The 16086-nt window shown below is 42.3% G+C and overlaps 1 protein-coding gene across 6 annotated transcripts in view; it reads right to left on the reverse strand.

Annotated features, from left to right (window-relative positions):
• The window catches only part of TTC7B (tetratricopeptide repeat domain 7B), a 250588-nt gene that overhangs the window by 186406 nt on the left and 48096 nt on the right, over positions 1–16086 (reverse strand). The window lies entirely within an intron of this gene.

Here is a 16086-nt window from a genome sequence, read left to right on the forward strand (position 1 = left end):
AACTCAGAGTTGTGCAACCACACACAGTGTAGTTGGAGAACATTCCCATTGTCCCCAAATGATCCTTCCACGCCAAGGAAGTCAATTCCCACCCTTGCTTCAAGCAACCACTAATTTGCTTTCTATTTCTATACATTTACCTTTTCTGACATTTCATAAAAACAGAACTACATAATATGTGGCCTTTTGTGTTGAGTTTCTTTCATTTAGCAGAATGTCTTCAGTGTGCATTCAAATTATAGCAGTATTCCATTTCTTTTTATTGCTGTACAGATAGATGGCATTTTATCTGCCCATTTGCCAGAAATGGACATTTGGGTTGTTGCCAATTTGGGGCTATTAGGAATAATGCTGCCATGAGCATTCATGCATAATTTTTTGTGTGGACATATGTTTTTAATTCTCTTTTAATGGGTATATACTTAGAAGTGGAATTATTAGGTCAGATAATACATTTATTTTTAACTATTTAAGAAATACCAAACTGTTTTCCTGTTTTCCAAAGTGGCAATACCATCTTACTATTCCCACCAGCGATTTATGGGGGGGGGGGGTCCAATTTCTGCATATGCTGGCCAACACTCATTATTGTCAGTTTGATAATAGCCATCCTAGTGGGTGTAAAGTGGTATCTCATTGTGGTTTAATGGCCGTTTCTGTAATGACTAATGATACTGGCCATCTTTTCATGTGCTTCTTTGTTACCCATATATCTTTTTTTGTGAAATGTCTATTAAGATCTTTTAGCCATTTTCATTGGGTTGTTTTCTTATTACTGAGTTTTGAGAGTTCTCTATATATTGTGAATACAACTTTTCTATCAGATATGTGATTTGCTAATATTTTCTCTCATCCATGAAGTTTTGTCATTCTCTTAACATGTCTTTTGAAGACTAGAAATCTTAAATTTTGATGAAGTCAGATTTATCAGTATTTTCTCTTCTAAATTGTCCTTTGAACTTCATATCTAGGAAATCTTTGCTCAACCTGAGGTTTCTTTTCTTATATATTCTTATAAAACTTTTATAGGGTTAGATTTTACATCAAGGTCTATGATCCATTTTAAAATAACTTTGTACATGTTGCAAGGTAGAGGTCGAAGCTTACTTCTTTACAGATAGATACCCAAGTGTGCCGGTGCTACTTATCAAAGATCTGCCTTTGCAGTTTTGTGAAAAATCAGATAGACATATCTACATTTGAGTCTTTTTCTGGATTCTCTATGCTGTGCCAAGGAGCCATTTGTCTATATTTATGCCAGTATCACCCTTTCTTGACTACTGTACTTTTATAAATCTGAAAGTAGTGTTAGTGTTCCAATTGTGTTCTCATTTATCAGTTTTCTTGGCTAACCATAGTCTTTTACACTTCTATATAAAATCTGCTTGTCAATATATATATTTTTAAGTTGGCTAGGATTTTGATTGAGATTATGTTGAATTTATAGATCAATTTGGGGTGAACTGGCATTTTAACAATATCAAGCTTTCTGACCCAAGATCACAACACGCCCTTTCATTTATGTAGGTCTTTAACATCTCTTGGTAATGATTTGTCGTTTTCAGTATACATGTATTGCAAACCTTTTCTCTCAGACTTACCCTTAAGTATTTCATATTTACTATAGTGTTGCAAACGGTATTATTTTAATTTCAATTCTCTTTGGTCCATTGCTATAGATTTTGTGGGTCCCTGGGTGGCTCAGTAGGTTAAGTGTCCAACTCTTGATTTTGGCTCAGGTCATGATTTCGGGGTCATAGGATAGAGTCCTGTGCCAGGCTCCTCCCTCAGAGTGGAATCTGCTGAAGAGTCTGTCTCTCCCTCTCCCCGTCCCCACCTAATATAAGTAAGTAAATCCTTAAAAAATACAATAGATTCTTGAATAGTGATCTTGAATTCTGTAACCTTGCTAAGTTTACTTATTAGTTCACCCATCATTTTTGTGGATTCTCTCAGAATTTGTATACAAGACAATCATGTTTGCAAATACAGGCAGTTTTGCTTCATCCTTTCTAATCCAGGTGCCTTTTATTCCTCTGTATTGCCTTATGCCTTATTACACAAGAACCGCCAGCACAATGTTGAATGTAATGGTGAGGACAGACATCCTTATCTCATTTCTGTTACGAAGAAAGCACTCAGTCTTTCCACCATTAAGTTTGATGTTAACTGTGAGTATTTCACAGATGCCCTTTATCAGGTTAAGGAGAAGCTCTTACACATCAACTCTGCTCTGAGTTTATATCAAGAATGGATGCTGGATTTTCTCAAATCCTTTTTCTTTGTTCATTGAGATAACCATATGGCTTTTTTTCGTTCTTTTTTTAAAAAAATATTTTACTTATTTGAGAGAGAGTGAGCAGGCATGAGTGGCAGTGGAGGACAAAGGAAGAGGGAGAAGCTGGCTCCCCGCTGAGCAGGGAGCCCAATCTGGGGCTTGATCCCAGGACCATGACCTGAGCTGAAGGCAAATGCGTAACTGAGTCCCCAGGTGTCTCTCTTGTAGTTTTTTCAACTGGTGAATTACACTGACTGATCTTCAAATATTAAAACAAACTTCCTTTCCTGAGATAAACCCCAATTACCATGATATATTAACCTTTTTTATGCTGTCAGATTTGACTAATGTTAAATTTTTGCTTAAAATGTGTTTCATCTACATGCATGAAGCATATCTGTCTGTAGTTTTTCTGTAATGGTTTTGGTATTTGTGTAAATGCTAACTTCATAAAATGACTTGAGAAATATTACCTCCTCTTCAATTTTCAGGAGGAGTTGGTGTGGAATTGTTATTTTGTTCTTAAATTTTTGGTAGAATTTACCAGGAAAGCCATCTGGACCTAGAGTTTTCTTTGTGGGAAGCTTTTTAACTATATATTTAATATCTTTGATCTGGGACTGTTCAGATGATCTCTTTCTTCTTAAGTGACTTTGGTAGTTTTTATCTTTTGAGTAGTTTGTCCATTTCTTCTGAGTTGTCAAATTTATCGACATAGTGTTTTTTATAATATTCCCTGATCTTTTTAATATCTATAGAATCTCTAATGATGGCATCTGTCTCATTCCTGATTTAGGCAACTTGTATTCTCTCTTTTTATCCTGAAATAGTCTGGCTAATGGTTTATCACTTTTCTTGAAACTCTCAATAAAGATCTGTTGATTTCATTGATTTGGTTTCACCAATTTATCTCTATTATTTTCCTGTTTTCTATTTATTTCTGTTCTGATTTGTATTACTCCTTTTCTTCTGCATACACAGGATTTGATTTATTCTTCCTTTTCTCATTTCTTACGGTGGATACAAAAGTATAAATCTAAGACCTTTTTTCTTCCCTAATATAAGCATTTAGTCACAAATTTTTCCCTAAGTACTCTTTTAGCAATATCCTACAAATATGTTTTCATTTTCATTCATTTCCCAATACTCATTTAACTTTTTATTGCTTCTTTAGAAATACATTGTTTATTTATGATTTTATTTCTCCTCTTTATTTTTTTTTTATTTCTCCTCTTTTATTCATGACCCTAATTAGCCAAAGGAATGTTGAAAAAGAAAATCAAAGCTGGAGGCATCACAATGCCTGACTTCAAGATATATCAGAAAGCTGTGATCATCAAGACAGTGTGGTACTGGCACAAAAACAGACACATTAAAAAAAAAAAAAAAAAAAAAAACAGACACACACAGATCAATGGAACTGAATACAGAACCCAGAAATGGACCCTCAACTCTATGGTCAAGTAATCTTCAACAAGGCAAGAAAGAATATCAATGGAAAAAAGTTTCTTCAACAAATGGTGTTGGGAAAACTGGACAGCCACATGCAGAGCCACATCCAGAAGAATGAAACTGGACCACTTTCTTACACCTACACAAAAATAAACTCAAAATGAATGAAAAACCTAAATGTGAGACAGGAATCCATTAAAATCCTAGAAGAGAACAGAGGCAGCAATCTCTTTCACTTCAGCCACAGCCACTCCTTGCTAGACATGTCTCCAAAGGCAAGAGAAACAAAAGCAAAAATTAACTATTGGAACTTCATCAAAATAAAAAACTTTTGCACAGCAAAGGAAACAGTCAATAAAACTAAAAAGCAACCTACAGAATGGGAGAAGATATTTGCAAATGACACATTGGATTAAGGGCTAGTATCCAAGATCTATAAAGAACTCATCAAATTCAACACCCAAAAAACAAAAAATCCACAGGCATCTGGGTGGCTCAGTCGGTTAAGTGGTCACCTTCGGCTCAGATCATGATCTCAGGGTCCTGAGATTGAACCCAGCATCAGGCTCCCTGCTCAGTGGGGAGTCTGCTTCTCCTTCTCCCTTTGGCCCTCCCCCTGCTTGTGCTCTCTCTCTCTCTCAGATAAATAAAAAAAAATCTTAAAAAAAAAAATCCAGTCAAGATATGGGCAGAAGACATGAAGAGACATTTCTCCAAGGAAGACATACAATGGCCAAAAGACACATGAAAAAATGCTCAACATCACTCAGCATCAGGGAAATACAAATCAAAACCACAATGAGATACCATCTCACACTGGTCAAAATGGCTAAAATTAACAACTCAGGAAACAACAGATGTTGGCAAGGATGAGGAGAAAGGGGAACCCTCTTACACTATTGGTGGGAATGCGAACTGGTACAGCCACTCTAGAAAACAGTGGGGAGGTTCTCAAAAAGTTAAAAATAGAGCTACTCTCTATGACCCAGCAATTGCACCATTGGGTATTTATCCAAAGTGATAAATACATAGTGATTCGAAGGGACACCTCCCCCCCAATGTTTATAGCAGCAATGTCCACAGTAGCCAAACTATGGAAAGAGCACAGATGTCCACTGATACATGAATAGATAAAGAAGATGCAGCATACACACACACACACACACACACACACACACAGTGTATATACACACACACACACACAAATGGAATATTATTCACCCATCAGAAAGATGAAATCATTTGCAATGATGTGGATAGAACTAGAGGGTATTCCACTAAGTGAAATAAGTCAGAGAAGACAAATATCATATGATTTCACTCATATATGGAACTTAAGAAAACAAACCAAATAAACATGTAGGAAAGAAAGGAGACATAAAATAAGACAAAAACAGAGAGGGAGGCAAATCATAAGAGACTCTACAGGAAGCAACCTGAAGGTTGCTGGGGGGGCGGTGGGTGACGGGATGGGGTTACTGGATGATGGGCATTAAGGAGGGTGCCTACAATAGCCAAACTGTGGAAGGAGCCTCGGTGTCCATCGAAAGATGAATGGATAAAGAAGATGTGGTTTATGTATACAATGGAATATTACTCAGCCATTAGAAATGACAAATACCCACCATTTGCTTCAACGTGGATGGAACTGGAGGGTATTTTGCTGAGTGAAGTAAGCCAGTCGGAGAAGGACAAACATTATATGTTCTCATTCATTTGGGGAATATAAATAATAGTGAAAGGGAATATAAGGGAAGGGAGAAGAAGTGTGTGGGAAATATCAGAAATGGAGACAGAACATAAAGACTCCTAACTCTGGGAAACGAACTAGGGGTAGTGGAAGGGGAGGAGGGCGGGGGGTGGGGGTGAATGGGTGATGGGCACTGAGGGGGGCACTTGACGGGATGAGCACTGGGTGTTATTCTGTATGTTGGCAAATTGAACACCAATAAAAAATAAATTTATTATAAAAAAAAAAGGAGGGTGCCTGAAGTAATGAGCATTGGGTGTTGCATGCAACTGATGAATCACTGAATTACACAGTATATGTTAATAAAATCGAATTGAAATTAAAAATTTTAAAAAGGAATGAATAGTTATCAAATACTTGGGGATCTTCCTATCACTGATTCCTAAATTAATTCTATTATAGTCTGTGCAGTAAGAGGCACATTCCAAAGAAAGGTTTGACTCCTGTGCAGCTTTTGGGGAACATCCTCTAAGCCCTTGAATATCCCACCTCATATAAGTGTCTTTGTATTTCTGGGGCCTCAGGCCATACCAGATAGTTATATTTATGATGTGATTTATGGTGAAGGTCTTGGGCCACACTGTATCACACTCTGGAAGTGCTAAACACTGAATAATTAAGGTTAGTTCCAGGAGCACTCCATTTCTACATGACAAAACTCCAGTAAAAACCCAAAACACCAAGGTATGAGTGAGCTTCCCTGACTGGCAATACTCCCTAAGTGTTGTCCCCCATCATTCCTGGGAGAATTAAGTGCTATCCACTTGAGCCCAGTGGAGGAAGGCCACTGAAAGCTTGAGCCTGGTCTTTCCTGGACTCCACCTTGAGCACCTTTCCCTTTAAGTATTGTAACCTGAAGCCTTTTTTGCAATCAACTGAGACCATGAGTATAACAGCTTTTCTGAACTCTGCGAGTCTTTCTAGTCAATCACTGACCTAAGGGTTGACACAGGTCAGAGAACATACTTGAACCTTTCCAACATGTTGAAACTTGTTTCTGGCCCAGATTATGGTCAATCTTGGTAAATACTCCATCACCCTCGAAAAGAATGCGTATTCTGTTGTTGGGTGGAGTGTCATATAAATGTCAATGAGGTCAAATTGGTAGACTGTTTTGTGCCAGGGTCTTCTGTCTTCACTGACCAATCGACTGTGTACTTGTTCCATCAAGGATGGAAACGGGTATTGACATCTCTGAGAGGAACTGTCAGTGGTTGCGTTAGGGCTGAACTCCTCATGGTCTACTTTGACAGTACGACATAACAACAGTACGCCATGTCACATATAGCACAACACCCTTCCAATCGCATCCTCCCATTTCTCTCCTTCCAGTCTTTATCCTCTTATTATGTACATTTTACTTTCACATAGATTATAAGTTCCACCCTACATGGTTATCATTTTCATTGGAATGATCATTTATCTTTTATAGACATTTAAATAATAAGGAAGAACTCATACAGCCATCAATAGAGCTGTGACTTCTAGCGCTCTTCATTCCTTTGTGTGGATTCGTATTTCTTTACTGTATCACTTTCCTTCTACCTAAAGGGACTCCTTTAACATTGCTTATTGTTGCAGTCCAGCTAATGATGGTTTCTCTCAGCCAGTTATGTCTGAAAAAGGCTTTTCTTGGCCCTCATTTTTGAGAGATATTGTCACTAGGTATGGAATTCAGAGCAGATAGTTCACCCCCCACCCATCCCGCACTCTAAAGGTATCCCCTCACTATAGTCTCACTTGCATGGTTTCTGATAATAAATCTACCGTCACCATTATATGTGTCCATCTGCATGTAGTGTGTCTTTCTTTCCGGCTGCTACTAAGATTTTCACTTTATCACTGGTTGTGAGCAATTTGGATTATGAAAGTGTTTTGATTCGGCTTCCTTCATGTCTCTTGTGCTTGGGCTTCATTGAGCTCTTCTAGATCTGAGGCTTTATAGTTTTCATAACATTTGAAAAATGTCCAGCCATTATTTCTTCAAAAATTTCTAATCTACACGCCCCTCCCCTCTTAGGGGACTCCAATTACATACATATTAGGCCACTTAGAGTCATCCCATCGCTCATTTATGCTCTCTCCACTCTTTACAAAGAATATCTTTCTCTCTATTTCATTATAGATAGTTTCTATTACTTGCCTTCAAGTTTATCGGTTTCTTCAATGTCTAATCTGCCATTAATCACATCCAGTCTATTCTACATCTCAGACATTGTAGTTTTCATTTCTAGAAACTTGACTTATGTCTATTTTTACCTTCCATGTCTCTACTAAATTTTTAAACGGGAGGAATACAGTTCTAATACCTATTTTAATGCCCCTCCACTACTAGATGCTCAATATTCATTCCCTTCCCATTTAGAGCCAAATTTGTTTATGCAGTTGCCAAAAAAAAAAAAAAAATTAAAAAATCACTAAGCGCCTCTCTCCAGTGTGAATTCTCTTATGACCTCTTGAAATTTTCTTTGGAGGCGAATTCAAGATAAACTGAACAAATTTAATGGGAGTATTAGTCGAGTTTATTTATATAAAGTACTCAACAAGGGTTTGCTATTATTATTAAGATATTATTACTATCACAACAAATCGTCTTATATTCCAAAACCAAACAAAACTGGACAAATTTACCATTTGGCAGAACAGCTCTAAAACGACCCAGAAGCGTGCACTTGACTGGAGCTTCCTAAATGTGCTTTGAGTGCTCACTTGTGCAAAATTTAAACCACTAGAAAACAACAAAAAGAGATAAATTGTTTCATAATCTGCCCTCTGCTTGTATGAGAAATAACCAAATAATGTGCAAGTCAATATCAGGAATTTAATATAAAGAAAAAATTCTCCAGAGTGTGTCAAAGGGCCAGGAGAAATAAATGAGTCTATTCTTTGGCATTTGCTCTCACTGCAGTCTGGCCCCTGACCACCAATGCTCCTGAAGATGACCAAGGCCCTCAGGGCCCCGCCAGGCCCCCTAAATCAAAGAAAAGCCAAATCTAATTCAACAGTTTGTCTACCATCTGTATTTGGAGGTCTGAGATATTTGAAATCCAGTCATCTAGGGCTGCGATCCATCCACATGCATAGTTGGTAAGAACATCCAACTCATTACACAATGAAAACTTCCACTGTGGGGAGAGACTGGTGTTTTCCGTGGGCCTGTGTTCTAACTGGGGAGATACGTGGACAAACAAGGATTAGGGTGACACATGGGTCCTTGGCAAGGAGTCCATTCTTAGATAGGGGGCCCTTCATGGTAAACACTATTCCTTTCCTTCTACCAAATGCTATGACATTCTTTCCATGTGTCACTGGGCACATCCCAGAGCAATAGCAGAGCCTTGATTTACCACCATCAATTCGTGGCTCTGCAGCTCAGTTCCAGAATATTTCATTCTCTGTCAAAAGCTACTTAAAGGACCTCTCGACTAGACTATAAATTTTCAAGCGTCTGGGATCAGATCAACACTGTCTGAGAAGCAAGCCCTGAGGTCATTTCCCAAACTGGCCCCCATTAAAATGTCAGATGACACCTTGTCAGTTTGGAAAGCTATCATCAATAATGTTTTTAGTCCCTTTCTTTTTTCCAGAGAAATGCCTGACCAAAAAAGTGAAAAACAGGCTTGACAAATAGCTGGTGTGACAGTGATTCCTGATGCACATCTTGATAAGCTCTGCACCTACCAAATCAAAGCTGCATACAAAGGGTAGAAATCAAATGGTCGCGGGCCCTGCATCATGGTCAACTTTAAAGCATGGATGAAAACAGTGGCAGACTGCATGCTAGGATTTAAAGAATGCTGAGTAGCCAACTGACCCCAAAATGTATCTCCTGCCCCAGGAGGGAATTCCCACAGGTAAGCTCACTTCTGAAAGGTCCTTCCTAGGAAGGGTAATACATTTAAATAAATTAATTATAAGAAAAGCACGTAGATCACACCAGACTGACTGCTTTCAAAGCTCTTCCGTGGACAGTGGCCTATGGTCCTGTTTAATAGGACCATCTTCCTTCCAATCTTGGGGAAAAAGAAAATCTCGGGCACCTGGGTGGCTCAGTGGTTGAACATCTGCCTTCGGCTCAGGGTGTGACCCTGGGGTCCTGGGATCAAGTCCTGCATCGGGCTCCCTGCATGGAGCCTGCTTCTCCCTCTGCCTGTGTCTCTGCCTCTCTTTCTGTGTCTCTCATGAATAAGTAAATAAAATCTTAAAAAAAAAAAAAAAAAAAGAAAGAAAATCCCAGAAAAGTGAAGTGACATGCCGAAGGTATGTACAGGGGCCAGAAGGAAACTATAAGAAGGCCCAGGAGCTGGGGCAAATGCATCCTGCCCCAGGTAGTAGTAACCCAAGGGAAGAAACAAACACTACTATGTCTGATGCAGGAGGAGTGCCGTACAGACACCAGCAGACCAGGGGGACATCACAGTTGGGAGGGGGCACTAGGTGGCTGGGGACAGGCTGAGGACCCTGGACACTGTCAAAAGCTCAAACGTATGCAGCCTCTGAATCATTCTATCGAGATGTGGGTAGAGAACTTCCCACGGCACCCTGGACTCCCCGCCCTTTATTTCCCTCCAAGCTAGTCTCCCTTGTCTCTGGAAGGGAACTCCACCTTATTCCCCCAAGGGCTCTGCATAGCTGGAGGTCTGGCTGAGGAAGTGGAAAGCTGTCCATCACACTGCCAAACCTCTGGTGATCACGGAGGGGTAATCACCCCAAAATTCTTGCAGGACTGTTCACATTTGAGAACCATGAATGAGGAGCCTGATCTGGGTATGGAAGGCTGAACAGTTTCAATAATGATAAGGGTTCATTTATCAAGGCCTCCTCTGCACCCAGAGCTCTGCCTGGGGTTTGACATGCACCATTTATAATCCCCACAGCCACCTCGCAGGGAAGGTGTGAACAGCACCTTTCAGATAAGGCTGACCTTTGGGCTCCACAGCTAGTAAATGATAAAGCCAAGTCTTGACCCCTGGTCTATCTGACCACCAAACCCTTCTCATAATATCCAGTCCCACTGAGCTGCTGACAGCATATTCAGCGTCTGATAAGAGCAATGACAATAAAAATGGGTTTCAAATTGTAAAGGCACAGAAGTCAAAGTCTGGAGCCCAAAGGCAGTGATCGCTCCCACCCAGAGCTGTACCAGTTCTGTGGCTCACTGGCCTCCCGCTCCTTGTCTGCATCAGGAAGGGCTCAACTACTGGGATACCAGCTTGAGCTGTATAACTTTAGAGGACTAACAGCCAAAACAAATATTTTGAAGTTTTTAATCGCATTAAAATGAACAAGGAATTAATTTCTTCCAAAGTTATGCAACATGATGAAAGGGCTATAAAATATATGGACTATGTGCTACAACATTAGGCATTGTTTCCACATTTATCTTAACCACATCCCTGGAAGCCAGACTCAGGACAGGTACACTCTGATGCTTTGCTGTAACATGACCCATGAGGGACTTTATAATTGGAAGTACCAGAAAAACTTCATTTATAATACCCTGTCTCTGATAACCCAGTCCTGTGGTATGGATTTCAAAGACAGTAAGACAATTTCTAGGGATCTCAATTTCCAAGGCTGAAAAGAAACTCAGGAAAAGAGATTTGAGATCTTTAAAGCAAAGTCTTGGCAAAGGCAGCTCTAGACTGCTGGCCCTGTGTTGTCACCTCTAAGATGGCCAGGTTCCCACAGGTGTCACATATACTCAACTCAGTGGAAGGACAAGCCACAGTATAGGGTATAGAGAGGAGCAAAAACCAATGGAAACCACAAAATGATGGTGGGGGGAGGGGGGTCAGGGATGGGGGCAGCTGGCCCAGACTTCCTATGAAGTCCCTGTCAATCCAGAGCTTCTCTGATTTTTAGTGGTCTCTAGGCTGGGAGCCTTGGTTGGCCCCTTCTGGGTGCTTTTGGAAACTGTTGTCTTGCCAGAGTCACCATCTTCTTCTTAGAAAATGGGCATGTGGGGAACCCTGGGTGGCTCAACGGTTTAGCACCTGCCTTTGGCCCAGAGCGCGATCCTGGAGTCCCGGGATCAAGTCCCGCGTCGGGCTCCCAGCATAGAGCCTGCTTCTCCCTCCTCCTGTGTCTCTGCCTCTCTCTCTCTATGTCTATCATAAATACATAAATAAATCTTAAAAAAAAAAGAAAATGTGCATGTACACACACACACACACACACACACACACACCACTCCTAAAAGAAGATGCCAGATCCTGAATCAGACATTCACCTGCTAGAACAGATTATCATTCAATGACCTTCCATAATTCTGTGAACAGATGAGATGCTAAGTCAACCTGAAATGTTCACTGCTAAGTGTGCAATCTGAACTTATGCTCATTAAGTCACTACTTAGTAACGACATGATAGTAGTAACAACATGTAGTACTAGCTACACATAAGACACTTTTGAGAGTTTGACATAAGTGACCTGACCGTCACAAAAATGCTCTGAGAGTATTCACTATCACTCCATTTTAGAGATGAGGGAACTGATCCCTGTGCTATTAAGTAGCCTGCCCAAGATTATGCAACTAGTAAGTGACAGAGCTAGGATTCCAACCAGATCCTCTTACTTGAGTTTTTGTTCTTAGCTTTTTCATTATATTCTCTCATGTCTCTGATTTATCTGTCTCCATATGTAAAGCAATACTATATAGTGGTTAAGAACATGAGCTCTGGGCCAGATGCTCTGGTTTCCGATCCACAGCTGACTTTCTACAGAAAAATGTTATGTGCTTGGAACAGTACCCAACATATAGTAAGCACCTAAAAAATAGTAACTACCATGATTATTCTCAAGACCACTATTATCTTTAGGTAACAGTAGGCTGGAAGGTCTCCAAGTGGGAGCATTTTACCCATGTGCTAAATTTTCATACATATTTTAATAATAGCTTTATTGAGTGATGCCTGGGTGGCTCAGCGGTTTAGCGCCTGCCTTTAGTCCAGGGCATGATCCTGGAGTCCGAGGATCGAGTCCCGTGTCAGGCTCCCTGCATGGAGCCTGTTTCTCCCTCTACCTGTGTCTCTGCCCCTACCCCTCTGTCTTATGAATAAAATCATTTAAAAAAAAGAAAAATAATAATAGCTTTATTAAGATATTACACATATGCCACAAAATTTACCTGTTTTAAAAAAAAATCACAAGTCAGTGGTAGTATACTTTCATAGCCGTGAAACTATTCCCACTAGCTAATTCAAGAACATTCTAATCACCCCAAAGGGAAGTCCCATACCCATGGGCAGGTCCCCCCCATCCCACGCTCCTCCCAGACCCCGGCAGCCACTTTGTCTCTATGGATTGTACTGTTGTATTTCATATTAGTGGAATCCTACAGTATGAGACCTTTTGTTTCTGGCTTCTTTCACTCAGCATGTTTTCAAGGTTCATGCCTCTTGTAGCAAGTATCAGGAGTATCAGAACTTCCTTTTTTTAATTGAGGGGAAATTCACATAGCACAAAATAAGCCATTTTTAAACATTTAATGGCATTTATCACATTCACAATACTGTTTAACCTACATCTCTATCCAGTTCCAAATACTCTATTCCTTTTATTGCTGAATGATATTCCATGGTGCATGTATAACACATTTACTCATCCATTCATCAGTTGATGGCCATTTGGGTTGTTTGCATTTTCTAGAAATTATGAAAAATGGTGCTATTAATATTCATGGTCTTTGTGTGGACGTATGTTTTCTTATTGTCGTTCTAACATTTGGTCTTTATTTTGTTTCATTTTGTTTATTAAGTTTAATTTTATTTTTTTTAAGATTTTATTTATTTATTCATGGGAGACACACAGAGAGAAAGAAGCAGAGACACAGGCAGAGGGAGAAGCAGGCTCCATGCAGGAAACCTGACATGGGACTCGATCTAACAGTCTCCAGGATCAGGCCCTGGGCCGAAGGTGGCACTAAACCACTGAGCCACCCAGGCTGCCCTTAAGTTTTTTATTTTAATTCCAGTGTAGTAACATTGTTGTATTAGTTTCAGGTGTACAACACAGTGATTCACAATTCTGTACATTTGACTCAGTGCCCATTAGAAGTGTGGATGTATGTTTTCAATTGTCTTGGGTATATATACCTAGGACAAAACTGATACATGACATAGAGTATTATTATAATTATATAATATCAAAATTATATTACTTCCAACCCGTGTTCTAAAAAATCATATTACTATCTAACTGCCACACTTCTGGGTAAAATACTAAGAAGTGAAAATACAAGGGCTTCTCAGTAGACAGATCTGGACTCAAAAACCCTTGCTTTTCATTTATTAGTTCAGTGGCTTTGAGAAAACTGTTCAGGGTCTTGGAGCCTCTCTGTTTCCTCATCAGGTAAATAAGAATAACAGCACTAGCTCATGCCTGGCACACAGTGAGGTAAGTACTTAATAAATAGTAACTACTATCACCAACAAGCACCTTTCCTGGGGGCAACGACAAACCTCATCTTTTTTGAGAGGAGTCTGAAAAAGACAAGAGCACTGAGAAGAAAATAACAATCCTCCATATCCCCACCATTCAGAATTAAACACACTTAACATTTTAGCACACATCCTCAGTCTTAACCACTCATGATGCCATGTAAACTCTGGTCTCAGCTCTAGTTTCTTTTCTAAGAAAAGTAGACTCCTCATCCTAGGAGGTCCCCCTAGAGTGCAAAGTGTAGGCCCTGGGTACCCGAACTACAGCAAGGAATGAAGGCTGCCGGTTAACAGATGTGCCTGTCCTTTCCTCATTTCCAAAATTATCACTGAGCACCACCTGTGTGCAGCACTCTGGGAAGGGATGGGCTTTGCAGAACAGGCCACAGTCTTCTCACTGGAGCAGCTCACCTACAGTGCAACTGAGGAGAAAGACATTTTCAAAACAGTGTAAGATGTGCGGGGACGCACACAGACCAGGCATCCCAGAAAAAGTAGAACAAGAAAGTCAGTTGACTTTCCCTTCAGACTCCAGCCCCCCAACTCTCTTTGGGCTCTTTGAGTCTCTGGTTGCTTCCGAAAGGAGAATCAACGAGGAGCCTATTAACACAACCAACATTAAATATGAATATGGGTCAGTGGCAATAAAAGGGCTCTTACTCTTCTTACACCATCTAAATATAAACAGGAAGCTTTGACTAGCAACCTGAGATGAACAGCTCCACTGCATGCAGCCTCCCACCAATGGCAGCACCGTGACATCGCTGGGAGGAGGCCTGAGATCACCAGTGGGAAGGCTTGTGCCCACACGACATCCCCCCCCAACGCCCTGCCCTCAAAGCTCCTCCCACCCTTGTGCCCCCGCAGCCACTTTTTCTGGGTTTGGCACACTGGCAAGAGCCAGCACTTAGCGAGGGCTCCCCAGGCCCCACCTCTTTCACCCTGTTCCCTCCACCCATCGACTTTTCTTTTCTTTTCTTTTTTTTTCCACTGTCCCTAAAGGGATCTAAAGGTGAAAGAAAGAAAGAAAAGAAAAAAAAGAAAGAAAAGAAAAGAAAGAAAAGAGAAAAAGAAAGAAAGAAAGAAAGAAAGAAAGAAAGAAAGAAAGAAAGAAAAAGAAAGAAAGAAAGAAAGAAAGAAAGAAAGAAAGAAAGAAAGAAAGAGAAAGGAAGGCAGCTTCTCAAGGGAAAAAACTGGCTCCCCTATCTTCTCTGCTCACTCTGCAGCTGAAGTCCAGGCTCCAAGGGTTCCTGAGGGGCCCAAGGTCACATAGGGGCGCTGGCACCCCGAGCCTGGAGCCCCGGGCCCAACTGCCCACCCCCCGAGCACTCCGCTAGCGGGGAGGCGCCGTCAGTGATTCCAGGTCAGGACTTCGCCCCCGGGATGCCTAGAGGGTCATGAGCAAGCATCCCCTTCCTAAAGGCCGGGCCTAGGCACCGTCACGTGAAGGCTGGTACATCCGAACTGAGCAGTCCCCCGGGATCACCTTCCCTGGGCGGGGTCCTTACTGGGGGGGGGGGGGGTTGGCCACGACCAAAGGGAGCCGCTGAAACTGCTGCCAGGCCCCCGCGGGTACCCCCTCCACCCCCCCCCACCCCCCCGGTGATGCCCGCACCGAAGGCTGCCAGCCCCGGCGGGCCCCCCCCCCGCACCCCCCCCCCCGTAATGCCCGCACGGAAGTCTGCCAGGCCCTAGCAAGTCTGCCAGGCCCTAGCGGGCACACCCCCGCCCCCTCCCCATCCCCCTCTACCCCCCCTCCCCCCCCCCCCCCCCCCCCCCGCGATGTCCGCACCGAAGTCTGCCAGGCCCCTGCGGGCACACCCCCGCCCCCTCCCCATCCCCCTTTACTCCCTCCCGCCCCCATGCCCGCACCGCAGGCTGCCAGCCCCAGGGGGCACACCCCCTCTATCCCCTCCCCATCCATCTCCCTCCCCCCCATCCCCCATCCCCCCCCCCCCCCCCCGCGATGCCCGCACCGCAGGCGGCCAGCCCCGGCCGGCACACCCCCCCCCCCCCGCGATGCCCGCACCGCTGGCTGCCAGCCCGGCGGGCACACCCCCTCTATCCCCCATCCCCCTCCCCCCCCCCCCCGCGATGCCCGCACCGCAGGCTGCCAGCCCGGCGGGCACACCCCCGCCCCCTCCCCATCCCCCTCTACCCCCCC

This window comes from Canis lupus, chromosome 9 (genome assembly GCF_048164855.1).
Source record: "Canis lupus baileyi chromosome 9, mCanLup2.hap1, whole genome shotgun sequence".
Lineage (NCBI taxonomy): Eukaryota > Metazoa > Chordata > Mammalia > Carnivora > Canidae > Canis > Canis lupus.